Raw genomic sequence first — 14,340 nt, 5'->3', positions numbered from 1 at the left:
GGTGATTGATGGGTTGTTCAACGAGGGAATGGTGGTGTAGTTTTAGGAGTAACAAGTACTTTGCAAGTGAAGGTGGTGATTCACCAAGAATAAATAGGGGAATATGTCTATATATCTCTATCTAGTATCCATACGTAAATGCATATGATAAGAAATTAGCTGGATAGCATAACAAATAATAATCACATATTTTCTATCATACACAGTAAAATGAATAGGATAGCAACCATGAATTTGTAACTTTGTACCGACACTCTCATGGGGTATTATATCATGCCCCGTTGATAAATTCAGTGGCGGATAAAAGTCTTCGAAAAAAATTTCCAAATTTTTAAATTAATTATATTTAATTATTTTGGTCATTATGGTATAAAATTCGATCATTAACTTATTAAATAAAAATTACATCAACCGTCCCTCTCATTTATGTGTAAAATATAAAAAGTTCTAAAATTTAATAATTAGATCCTAAACATATTTTCAATAAGCCTATAATTTATAGAACTCATTTTCGTATCACCTGTTTATTTTAAAATTACATAAGTTTGAATTTAACTTGATTAATATCATCGAAACATCAAACGAGTATTAAAATCATTTAATATTTATTTTTAATATACTTTATTTATATATAGAGATTTATTTTAAATAATAATTATTATAACATCCTATTTTTATTTTATTAATTTTTAAATAGCAACAACATATAATACATCAAATTATATTTCGAATTATTATTTATATATACATACACACATATCTATTTACAAATAGTTGTTCGTGAATCGTCGGAAATAATCAAAGGTCAAATGAATATATGAACATTGTTTCAAAATTTTATAGACTCAAAATTACATACTTTGCTTATCGTATCGAAATTCTATAAAGATTAAGTTTAAATTTGGTCGGAAATTCCCGGGTCATCACAGTACCTACCCGTTAAAGAAATTTCGTCCCGAAATTTGAGTGAGGTGGTCATGGCTAACAAAAAAAATGTTTTCATGACGAATATGTATTGATAAATAGAGTTTTACCATCATTGAGTAATATGGATAAAACAATTCGATTATTCGAAGAGTACGAATGAAGCTATCACAAAAGAATGAAATGAGAACTAAAGTTTTGTCTTAACTTTTGACGTTGTCTTGGTTGAATTCCGGAATTCAAGAGATTTAAAGAAAATCTATGAAATCTATAAGATCTGATTCTTCGGTAAATAAGGAGATTAAGATCTCTTCAATTAAATGCAATGATCTGCCTCGATTGTTATGTCTGATATTTCCCTTATAAATTAAACTCTTCCGTTCCATTACTTTCACCACTTCTATACTCAATTCCCAAATTTAAAAGATTGTAAAGAATGTTTAACCTAGTCCTGATCCTTGTCATTATCTTTACTATCACAACAATCATCCTCCTTTTCCAACTCCCACCAGAGGAATCTGTTTTCTTCTACCTCGCCCTTGGGGTTACAGTGTTTTTAATTCTCCCGTATCTTTATGTTGCGATAAACATTAATATACACGGTTTGTAGTTTATGTGTTGTTATCGGGCTTTATATCTTCCCTTATACTTTGAAATCCTTGCTTCTGTTTTCTATAATCATTGTCATCCCCAGTTAATACTCCCCCCTATTTGCTGCGATTTATACTCAAATTTCTATTTCAGAGCTTTATCCCTTCGTTTCTTCTTCTTGCGATTGGGCATCTCTTGTAATGGTCCAGAATTCGTAGATATAAGTTTTGGAATGAATATTGTTAATGTTCTAAGAAAGAAACGGTAATAGCATAATTTGACTTGTCAAATTACCAGAATTCAAGGAAAGATAGGACTATCAAGAAAATATGTTCTTGATATGTTTATAGATTAGACAGTACGTAGGATTCGTGTAACATGGCACATGATGACGTTAGGGTCTGTGAATCATCACGTTCCATTAGAAACTCAGCATGACTTACTGTAATATAATCACGTTGATCAAGTGTCATTATATTATACTAACTCATGCATCAGTTTCCAACATTACTTCAATAACATTCATATTTTAAGCTCGAAAGTTTACAGAATATAGAAACTAACAGTTTCTATATGATGTAACACTGATATCATGAAGAGATTAATAATTTCAGATAAGATTAGTTATGAAAATATATTCAGAAATATCGAGGATATTTATAATGAAAGATACGATAATATCTTGGAATATCTAAGATCAGAGGATGATAGAAACTATTGTCCGCAAGGGTTTAGAGTAAAGAGCAAGATATTCGCTAAAGACTTTAGCAAGCATTGAATCATTTAGATTCTTTGAAGTCAAACTTATTCTTTGTGATTTTTCCACGGCTTTCTTCATAGTTTCACATAATCTGCTTTTTGGTACTAAATTTTATATTGAATGTTCCCAATATAATGATACACAGAAAGCACGAAGAGGTATATAATTTTCGGACGAGATTATTTATGAAAATATCCTCAGAAATATCGAAGATATTGATGAGGATATTTTTGGAATTTCTAAGTTCAATAATTGATGGAGAAAGGTTTTCCGCAAGATTTTAACATGACTTCGGAGCAAGATATTCTCTAAAGATTTCAACGGATCCAGAATTATCTGGATTCTTTGAATATAGGGTATGGTTTTTGTATTTGGCCTTGGTCTCCTTCATAGTTTGCTCAATCTGTTTTTCAGTACCAAATTTTCTATCGAGCGTCCCTAACACTCCCTTCTTTATCATCAAACTTTTGGCCATTTAGGCCATCTACAATTTTACTGTTTCCTCTGCATTTAATGCAGCCATATCTGAATCGTCGGTTATCAATCCAAGGTGTTTTCGGGCGAATTGTGTTTTTTTTAGATGATTAAACGCTTATGATAGTATGGTGGAATATAAAAGGTTTTCCGATAACGATGGCACAAGGACAAGGTGTATATACCGAGGTTATAATAAGACTGGTCTTACTGAGAAGTCGAAGTTAATTTGCTGGAGCTGTGACAAAATTGGCTAATTTGGAAAGGGATTGTAAAGTTATTTTGGGTAATAATAACACTAAAGGAATTAACACTGCTACGTTGACTCAGTTTCCGAGAGTTTTTAGGTGCATAACTATATGCAAAAATCTTTTCTTCCGTAGATGAAGTGCGATTAGTTCAATTTCTCGATTGAGGGATTTTCAAAAATCATGAAAGATTTAAACGCAAATTGTAACTGTCGAGGTATAAATGAGATTTAAGATGAAATCAAGTGGCAAACTTGAAGAATTGTTTAGTTTCATATGTTATAATCAATATTTTAATTCATTTTAATTGTCCAAAGTTAGCAGTCCAATAGTCCAGTTGTCCACTAGTCCAATATATTCATATATAATTTAATATATAATATTCGAATTAATTAATACGTATCATGACCCGTGTACCGGTCTCAGTATTGATCACAACTCAAACCATATATATTTTGAAATCAACCTCAACCTTGTATAGCCAACTCCAACATTCACATATAGAGTGTCTATGGTTGTTCCGAAATATATATATAGATGGGTCGATATGATAGATCGAAACCTTGTATACGTGTCCCGTTATTTAAAGTGCGTAAAATAAATAACAGAACTTAAATGACAATAAATTAAATTGCGTTAAAATGTAATACGGAATTAGCAGTTAGCTGGGAACAGTTAACTAGGAACAGTTAGCGTGGATTCCTAACAGAATTTCTCATAATTAATTTGTTTGTTTCTAACACTTTTTATTTTGTCCAATGTTTTCTTCATTATGCCACTTGTTGGATTCTGATAGATAAAAATCCAAATATGAAATTTGAATAAAAATGGTTATTCGGTGGTGAACAGATACGAATATCGGTGGTTGTAAGTAGAATAGCAAATGACCGTTGAATCAGATTCGAAGAATATACACCGTAACTTATTAATGTGAGATCTAAATATTCCTCGGGTACTACCTACCCGTTAAAATATTTTCATCATTAACAGTTTGTACGAAAGAATTTTTAATTACAATCTTTATGAAAATATACTTGTATATATATTTTCTTCAGATGTAATCATGGATCTAATGAGTCAATAAGATATTAAATTTTTTGATTTATCGTTAATACTTGATTACATGATCTCTAAAACATTAAAGATTACATAATTACCATGTCGAACGAAGATAAATGAGATAGAACGATAAGTAAAGCGAAGATAATCGAAGATCATACTTGAAGTACAGATAGTGATATTGAGGTGTGTGATGTTGATATCCGAGGTACAAATTGTGATGTTGAGGTTTACGACGCGGTTGTGGTTGAGGGTGATATGGGTACTGTCGGTGTTGATGATGGTGGTACGGATTATGCTGCTGGTGCTGCTGCTGGTGTTTGTAACCTTCGCACCATATTCTCCAAAGCCGTCACGCGAGCGCGAAGTTCGTTAACTTCTGCTAGTACACCGGGATGATTGGTGGTTGGAGTGAGCGAATGAACAAGATCTGAAATATGGGATAGTATATAATCGTGACGAGATACTCTAGAAATGAGAGAGAAAATGGTTTCTCGAACAGGTTCGCCGGTAAGTGCTTCAGGTTCATCGCCAAGAGGGCAATTTGGTGGATGGAAGGGATCACCCTCTTCATGTCTCCAGTGACTTAGTATATTACGAACCCACCCCCAATTCATCCAGAATAGATGATGGGAGATTGGTTGATCCATTCCGGTGACGCTGCCTTCGGAGCTTGAATGAAAATCCATATCGGCATAGCTGTCATAATCTGAGGAATTCGAACTAGATGAGGAATCCATCTTGTATAATCGGAAAAATGAATTTTTGGTATGAAATAGATTATAGAAGTTAGATTTGGTACTCTTCTATACATACTTTACATATGTATATATAATACCAAAATCCCGTAAATTACGGAGAATCTTTGAAAAGATGTCAACTAAAGTCCAAAGTAACAGATATGCTAAGATATGAATTTTGTCTATACACTATCGATGCACTAAATGCAGTAAGACGTGTCTAGACTTATGAATGATAAGCAGGCAATTCCCTAAGGATAATAAGCAAATAATTTACGACTAGAAATGATAAGTAAAACTTTTGACATGCAGACACGGTCGAAGTCCAGACTCATTAATGTATCCTAACAGCTACTAGTTAGACACACTAATGTAAGACCTGGTTCACTAAGACCACCGCTCTGATACCACCTGTGAGAACCCGTCCTTATCCACCTGGACGAAATCCTCAACATTTGGTTCCATTGCGATGATCGACTCCAAGTAATGTCCTTATCATGAGTAAATGCACAGCGGAAGACTTAACTCGTACCTGAGAATAACATGCTTTAAAAAGTCAACATAAAGTTGGTGAGATATATAGGTTTGATGCTAGCAGCGTTATAACTATGGACCATAAGATTTCATGTTTATATATAATACACTCCTCGTGTATGAAAAGTCGTTGAGCACTTGGTAACCATACTTAACATTTAAATCACAGCAGCATATTCTTGAATAAACCCTACACCGTACCAAGTGTAGTAACGAAACGAAGTACTGTGCAACCGTTAAAAACTGGTCGTCCAGCCCGGTTGGGGTTGTCAGGCCCGATAGATCTATCAACAGGATTCGCGTTTACGCTCCTCACGTAAATATTAGCTACCAAGTATAAAGAGATATGCCATGGTATAACTCAACGTAGAAATTATATTTTTGATCACTTATGTCCATAACGTAAAAAACGGCGCATGTATTCTCAGCCCAAAATATTTAGAGTTAAAAGGGAACTATATACTCACCTAATGTATTTTGTAGTAAAAATACATATAACATCTTTGAACACGTTTAAGGTTGGCCTCGGATTCACGAACCTATATCATTCATATAAATATATATTAAAACATATAATGACAATTAACTAGTTTATATATTAACATTATTAATATACTTCTTGTATTATTAATTTGTTAGTTAATTAGCTATATTCATTTTATTTACAAATACCTTTTGTAAAAAAAAAAAAATTGTAATAATACTAAAATAATTCGTAGTAATAATACTAAAATAATTCGTAGTAATAATAATAATAATAATAGTAATAATAATAATAATAATAATAATAATAATAATAATAATAATAATAATATTAATCATAAAAATAGTAATAAGAATAATAATAATGATATAATAATAACAATGTTAATAATTTTGATAATAATGATAGTTTTAATAAACATGTCAATTTTTAATAAAATGATAATTTTAAATAAAATGTTGATTTTAATGAAAATGATAATTTTTTTAAATATGATGATACTTTTAATATTTTAACAATAACAATAATGACAATAATATTAATATTAGTAATAATCTTTTTAGTGATAATAATGATAATTCAAATAATAACAATAGTAAATATAATAATAATGATATTACTACCTTAAGTGTGTTGTAGCTTCCATGTAAAAATATATATGTGTCACTGCCTAGATTCGAACCCATGACCTATTGGTTACACACATTGCTCCTCACCAATCCTCCATCTATTCATTTTCGTAAATGTACAAATCGAATATATTTTTAACTTGTTTTATTCGGTTTTCAAATTTCCTCATCTTCTTCAATCAATTCAATATCACTTATCATCGTAAACCGGTATCATTTATATATCATGATATCAATCATCATTACCCATATCATCTTTGTTAACCTTACTCGCCATTATCAATATGTCATTCGGTCCACAATAGAGGACATAACGTAGACCTCGGCCCAACATAATCAATTAGAAGCCCACATAGTCTAATAACACGTTTTGATCCAAAAATTAAAAAGACAGTAACCCATTTGTTGTCATGGTTACCTGTCGATGGGGACCTCAAATTAAAGAAAAGAGAAAAAAAAACAAACTGTCATCTTCATGCTTTATTGCTATCATGTTCCACCACTAACATTATGATTATTATTAAGCATCATCTTTATCATCTCATTATCATATGCTAATCATAATCATCGTTGTAACTTAGAAAAAAATATATATACCGCCAGTTTGTGGTGGGAGAGTTCGAACAAAAAAAAAATAGGATTTTAGAACACGTCTGCATCATATGACCCCCTTCCCCCTATTTATAAAAGGTAACTATTAATCATTCAATTACTTTGCATCTTTCTTTATTGTTTCCTCACGTTGAACAACCAAAAGGTAGCAATAATTCGATGGGTCCTTAGCAATAAAATATTTCGTGCAGCAGTAGTATTTTAATGTTGATGTTTGGCTGGAAAAACCGATTAGAACAGGAGCACAGAAACCAGAAGTTAGCAGCGTAATATACTAGTAGTGACAAGAGAGAGAAGATAATAAATGGTGGTTGATGGGTGTTAGTGTGGTGATAAGGTTATGGTTCTTTGATGGGTCGAAGGGTGGAGATCGATAGTGGCAGTGATGGAAGATGGGTTCATGAAAATTATGAAGGTGGTGTGGGTTGCACAACTAAAACAGAAAAATATATGAAGTTGGTTCCATGGGGTGGTAATGGTTGGAGGTTTGTGGTGATCGTACGGTTGTGTTGTTTATTCACGATGAAGTTTTTAACCCGAACAAGAAGGTGGGTCTGAATATGTTTGATGGAGGTGATGACTCTTAGATGGGTTTTCGAAGGTCTCGAACAGAAGCATGTAGTAGTCGAACGGTTCTTGGTGTTTGTTCGATTATCATGCAATAGAAACAATGAAATGGGTTTCGATTAGTTGGTGATTGATGGGTTGTTCAACGAGGGAATGGTGGTGTAGTTTTAGGAGTAACAAGTACTTTGCAAGTGAAGGTGGTGATTCACCAAGAATAAATAGGGGAATATGTCTATATATCTCTATCTAGTATCCATACGTAAATGCATATGATAAGAAATTAGCTGGATAGCATAACAAATAATAATCACATATTTTCTATCATACACAGTAAAATGAATAGGATATCAGCCATGAATTTGTAACTTTGTACCGACACTCTCATGGGGTATTATATCATGCCCCGTTGATAAATTCAGTGGCGGATAAAAGTCTTCGAAAAAAATTTCCAAATTTTTAAATTAATTGTATTTAATTATTTTGGTCATTATGGTATAAAATTCGATCATTAACTTATTAAATAAAAATTACATCAACCGTCCCTCTCATTTATGTGTAAAATATAAAAAGTTCTAAAATTTAATAATTAGATCCTAAACATATTTTCAATAAGCCTATAATTTATAGAACTCATTTTCGTATCACCTGTTTATTTTAAAATTACATAAGTTTGAATTTAACTTGATTAATATCATCGAAACATCAAACGAGTATTAAAATCATTTAATATTTATTTTTAATATACTTTATTTATATATAGAGATTTATTTTAAATAATAATTATTATAACATCCTATTTTTATTTTATTAATTTTTAAATAGCAACAACATATAATACATCAAATTATATTTCGAATTATTATTTATATATACATACACACATATCTATTTACAAATAGTTGTTCGTGAATCGTCAGAAATAATCAAAGGTCAAATGAATATATGAACATTGTTTCAAAATTTTCTAGACTCAACATTACATACTTTGCTTATCGTATCGAAATTCTATAAAGATTAAGTTTAAATTTGGTCGGAAATTCCCGGGTCATCACAATAACACTAGTGCAAGTCTAAGACATGAAGCACAACTCACTTAAGAGTTGTATGATGTTTGATGAACCAAAGTTACATCAAAGTCTAAGATCTAACACATACATGAACTTTAAGACTAATAATAAGTTACAAACTTGAAAGTAAACCAACTAATCAAGATCTTAAGATGTAGAACATAGTTCTTAGTTAGATCTTGAAGATCCAAGACTCAAAAGTCTAGACCAAGCATAAGTATACAAAGTTTTTTTTTTTTTTAAAGAAAACTCATTTACATGTTCTTGAACTTTTAAGTTAACTTTATGTTCCAAGAGATATGAGATCAAGACTAACTTGTAGTACTTGACCAACAACAACCAAAATCATAAAATTAAAGTGCAAGTAAAACTAAATAATCAAGTAAATAAGTTCATGAGTTTCATACTTTAAAGATTTAGAAAGTAAACATTAAGTTCACTTCATGTACTTCAAGTATGAGTTACAACACAAGAACTTTAAATCTTTTGACATAATGTATGTAGAACATAACTAGGTAGTTTGTTCTTGTATGTTCTTGAAAATACAAGATATTATGAAGAATCAAACTAGTAAGTTTGATTCTTGAAAGCTAGTAATTAAGTAACAAGTAACTACAAAGTAAGTAATTAATAACAACTAGTAAGTAACTAACAAGACAAGTATCAAACAACAACAAATGATGATGAAGATTAAGAGTGCTTTAGGTTTGGTTTTATAAAGAAAAGAAGAAGAGAAAAGAACTTCATGATACTTACAAGTATGAAGAGAAAAGAGAGAAAGTAAAGAGAGAAAATAAGATGCAAGTAATGTGTGTGTTTGAGAATGAGAGAGATGTGAGGTAACTAGTGAGTATGTAGTGTAAAAAAAAAAAATTAAAACACCACCATATGGTCACCATGGCTTCGGCATTCAGCAGAAAAAAAGGGAAGGAAAGGTTTGATCCAAGAGGTTCTTGCATGGTAAAGGTATTAAAGTTGGATAATAAGTGTTAGTTCATGGGGATTATGGACAAACTAGATTCTCATGTGACAAAACTAACTAGTTACATTTACAAGTACTACTTACATGACTAAGTGGGCTAGTTAACCCTCTTAAAAGGTAGGGTGGGCTTATAAGACCAAATTCAAGAGTCCACAACATTAATCAAAGCCCAAGTTCAATAAATTAACAAATAAGTCCAATAAAAGCCCATGTAATTAACTAACAACTTTAGTTAATTAAAATGATTAATAAACTTAATCATGAATGTAAATAATACTTGAAAATATTATTCGTGTAAGTCTCGGGTGTCACAAAGACGTTTCGGGCAATCAAAGTCAAGTTCGGGCAATCAAAGCAACATGCAAATGTAATGACATACATTCGTTAAATCACACGTATAAATAATAATAATTATTAATAAATAAACGTTGGAAATTTCAGGGTCGTTACAGCAAGTAACGGTCCAGAATTCATAGGTATGGAGTTTCGAATTATCATAATATATAAGGTAGAAAGGAAAAAAATAGTAGCACAATTTGTTTTGTCAAATTACCTGAATCACTGAGAATTGAATTATCAAGAATATATTTTCTTGATATGTTCAGAAGTTAAGCAGAATGAAAGAGTTATGTAACATGGCACATGATGACGTTATAATCTGTGAATCATCATGTTCCATTTAGAAACTCAGCATGACTTACTGTAATATAGTCACGTTGACCAAGTGTCATTATATTATACTAACTCATGCATCAGTTCCCAACATTACTTCAATAACATTCATATTTTAAGCTCAAAAGTTTATAGAATATAGAAACTAACAGTTTCTATATGATGTAACACTGATAGCACTAAGAGATTAATAATTTCAGATAAGATTAGTTATGAAAATATATTCAGAAATATCGAGGATATGTATAATGAAAGATACGATAATATCTCGGAATATCTAAGATCAGAGGATGATAGAAACTATTGTCTGCAAAGGTTTAGAGTAAGAAGCAAGATATTCACTAAAGATTTTAGCAGACATTGAATCATTTGGATTCTTTGAAGTCAAACTTATTCTTTGTGATTCGTCCACGGCTTTCTTCATAATTTCTCATAATCTGCTTTTCGGTACTAAATTTTCTATTGAATGTTTCCAATATAATGATACACAGAAAGCACGAAGAGGTATATAATTTCGGACGAGAATATTTATGAACATATCCTCGGAAATATCGAAGATATTGATGATGATATTTTTGGAATTTCTAAGTTCGATGGTTGATGGAGAAAGATTTTCCACAAGATTTTAACATGACTTCGGAGTAAGGTATTCTCCAAAGATTTCAACGGATCCAGAATTACCTGAATCCTTTGAATATAGGGTTTGGTCCTTGTATTTGTTCTTGGTCTCCTTCATGGTTAACTCTATCCGTTTTCCAGTTCCAACGTTTCTGAGCTTTTCCAACATATTATTCTTTATCATCAAACTTCCGACGACTAAAGTCGTTTACGGTTGCCTACAGTTTTTGCTGCTTCATTCAGCTTTTTCAATATTCAGAGTATCGATTCGTAAACTGGGTGCTTTTTCAAAATTTCAGAATTGAAGATCGTAATTCTAGGAGATAATTGTTATATGTATACATATAACTATTGATGTAGAATTGCTACGAGATTCAAAATACCGATTGCTGATTCTTCTACATTTACTGCTACTATATCTGAATCATTGGTTATCGATCCGAGGTGATTTTAAGAGAATTGTGTTTTTAGATGATTAAACGCTGATGGTAATATGGTGGAATATAAAAGGTTCCCTGGTAACAATAAAAGAGCACGCGTATATATCAACATTATAATAAGGTTGTTTCGTACGAAAAGTCGAAGTTGTCTTGTTGGAGCTGTGACAAAACTGGCTATCTCGAACAGCAGATGCAAAGTTATTTTCTGTAATAATAACGCTAAAGGAATTAACACAGCTACGTGTTAAACGTTTACTCAGGTTCCGAGTATTTTTAGGTGCATAACTATATGCATCAATCTTTTCTCCCGTAAATGAAGTGCGATCGGTTCATCCTCTCGATTGAGGTGTTTTCAAGAATCATGTAAGGTTTGAACGCAGAATGTAATCGTGAAGATACAAATGATGTTTAAGACGAAATCAAGTGGCAACTTGAAGAATTGTTTAGTTTCATATGTTATAATCAATATTTTAATTCATTTTAATTGTCCAATGTTATTAGTCCACAGTCGATAGTCCACAGTTGACAGTCCAATAATTCATATATAGTTTAATATATAATATTCGAATTAATTAATACGTGTCGTGACCCGTATACGTCTCAGACTTGATCACAACTCAAAGTATATATATTATTATAGAATCAACCTCAACCCTATATAGAGAACTCGATCATTACTACATATAGAGTGTCTATGGTGATTCCAAATAATATATATAGATGTGTCGATATGATATGTCAAAACTTTGTATACGTGTCCCGATATTTAAATTGCGTAAAATAAATAACAGAAATTAAATGACGATAAATAAATTGCGTAAAGTAAATAACAGAAATTAAATGACAATAAATAAAATTGCGAGAATATAAATTGCGATAAAATAAATTGCGATAATTAAATTGCGATAAATAAAATGTAATACACAATTAACAGTCAGCTAGGAACAGTTAGCTAAGATTTTGTTAGCGTGGTTTCTTAATAAAATTTAATATTGTTAATTAGTCTGTTTCTAATCAATTTTTATTGTGTCCATTATTTCTTCATTATGCCACTTGTTGGATTCTGATAGGTTAAAATCCAAATATGAAATTGAATTTGAATGAAAATAGTTATTCTTTGGTAAACGGATACGTATCTCGGTGGTTGTAAATAGGATAGTGAATAACTGTTAAATCAGATTCGAAGAATATACAGTGTAACTTATTAATGTGAAATTTAAATATTTCTCGGGTATTACATACCCGTTAAAATATTTTTCACCATTAACAGTTTGTACAAAAGAATTTTTAATTACAATCTTTTTGAAAACATATATACATATATATTTTCTTCAGATGTAATCATGGATTTAATGAGTCAATATGATATTAAACTCATTTGATTTATCGTTAGAATAAGAATATATAATCTCTAACATATTAGAGATTACATAATCACCATGTCGAACGAAGATAAATGATGTAGAACGATTCGTAGAATAATAATTATATTCGAGGTACAAAATGAGATGTCGAGGCATGGATTGTTGATGGTACTGGTGTTGTTACTGATGGTTCTGTTGATGCCGGTGATGTTGCTGAAGCTGGTAAGTTTTGCACCATGTTCTCCAAATTGATTACTCGAGTGCGAAGCTCGTTGACTTCTTCGATTACCCCGGGATGATTGTCGGTCAGAACGAGTGGATGAATAAGGTTTAGAATCTGAGTTATGATATAGCCGTGGCGAGATATTTGGGAAATGAGGGTGAAATGGTGTTATGAACAGGTTCGCCGGTAAGTGCTTCAGGTTCTTCGCCAAAAGGTGAATTCGGTTAGTGGATGGGATCGCCTTCTGTGCGTCTCCATTGATTAAGTCGACTATGAATCCATCAGATGAATTGGGGATGGATGATTGGTTGATTCATTCTGGTGTCATTGCTTCCGGAGCTTAGATGACTATCCATTCTGAATAACTGTCGGGATAACTATCGGAATAGTTGTCGGAATCCGAGGGACTCGATCTAGTTGAGGGATTCATCTCGTACGATCAGATGAAGGATTTTCAATAAGAAATAGATTATAGGATGTAGATTAGTATCCTGCAATATATAATTTACATATACATATATAATACTAAAATCTCATAAGTTATCTACGGAAGCTGTCAGGAAAAGATAACAATAACAGATACGCTAAGATATGAATGAGCAGATACGCTAAGATATGAATTTTGTCTATACACTTTTCATGCAGTCGATGCAGTAAAATGTGTCTAGACTAAGAATAATAAGCAAGTGATTCCCTAAGAATGATAAGCAGACGATTTCCGACAAAAATAATAAGCAAAACTTTTGACGTGCAGACACGATCGAAGTCCAGAATCACTAATGCATCCTAACGACTTATCAGTTATACACACTAATGCAGACCTGGTTCGCTAAGACCTCCGCTCTGATACCAACTGTGATGACCCGTCCTAATCCATCCGGACGAAGTCCATATAGATTATAAACGATTCACAACAGTTGATTACATTGCGAGGTACTTGACCTCTATATGATACATTTTACAAACATTGCATTCGTTTTTGAAAAGACAATCTTTCATTACATTGAAAGTTGATGACGTGCATACCATTTTATAATATATCTAACTATAATTGACTTAATAATAATCTTGTTGAACTTAACGACTCGAATGCAACATTTTTTGAATTATGTCATGAATGACTCCAAGTAATATCTTTAAAATGAGCAATTGCACAGCGGATGACTTCTTTCGTACCTGAGAATAAACATGCATTAAAGTGTCAACCAAAAGGTTGGTGAGTTCATTAGTTTATCATAAATAGTCATTTCATAATTTTAATAGACCACAAGATTTCATATTTCCATTTCTCATAAACATATGTCCCATGCATAGAGATAAAATATCATTCATATGGATTGAACACCTGGTAA

The sequence above is a fragment of the Rutidosis leptorrhynchoides genome, chromosome 4 (genome assembly GCF_046630445.1).
Source record: "Rutidosis leptorrhynchoides isolate AG116_Rl617_1_P2 chromosome 4, CSIRO_AGI_Rlap_v1, whole genome shotgun sequence".
NCBI classification, from domain to species: domain Eukaryota; kingdom Viridiplantae; phylum Streptophyta; class Magnoliopsida; order Asterales; family Asteraceae; genus Rutidosis; species Rutidosis leptorrhynchoides.
The sequence above is the reverse complement of the archived record's forward strand: the minus strand, read 5'-3'. Positions refer to the sequence as shown.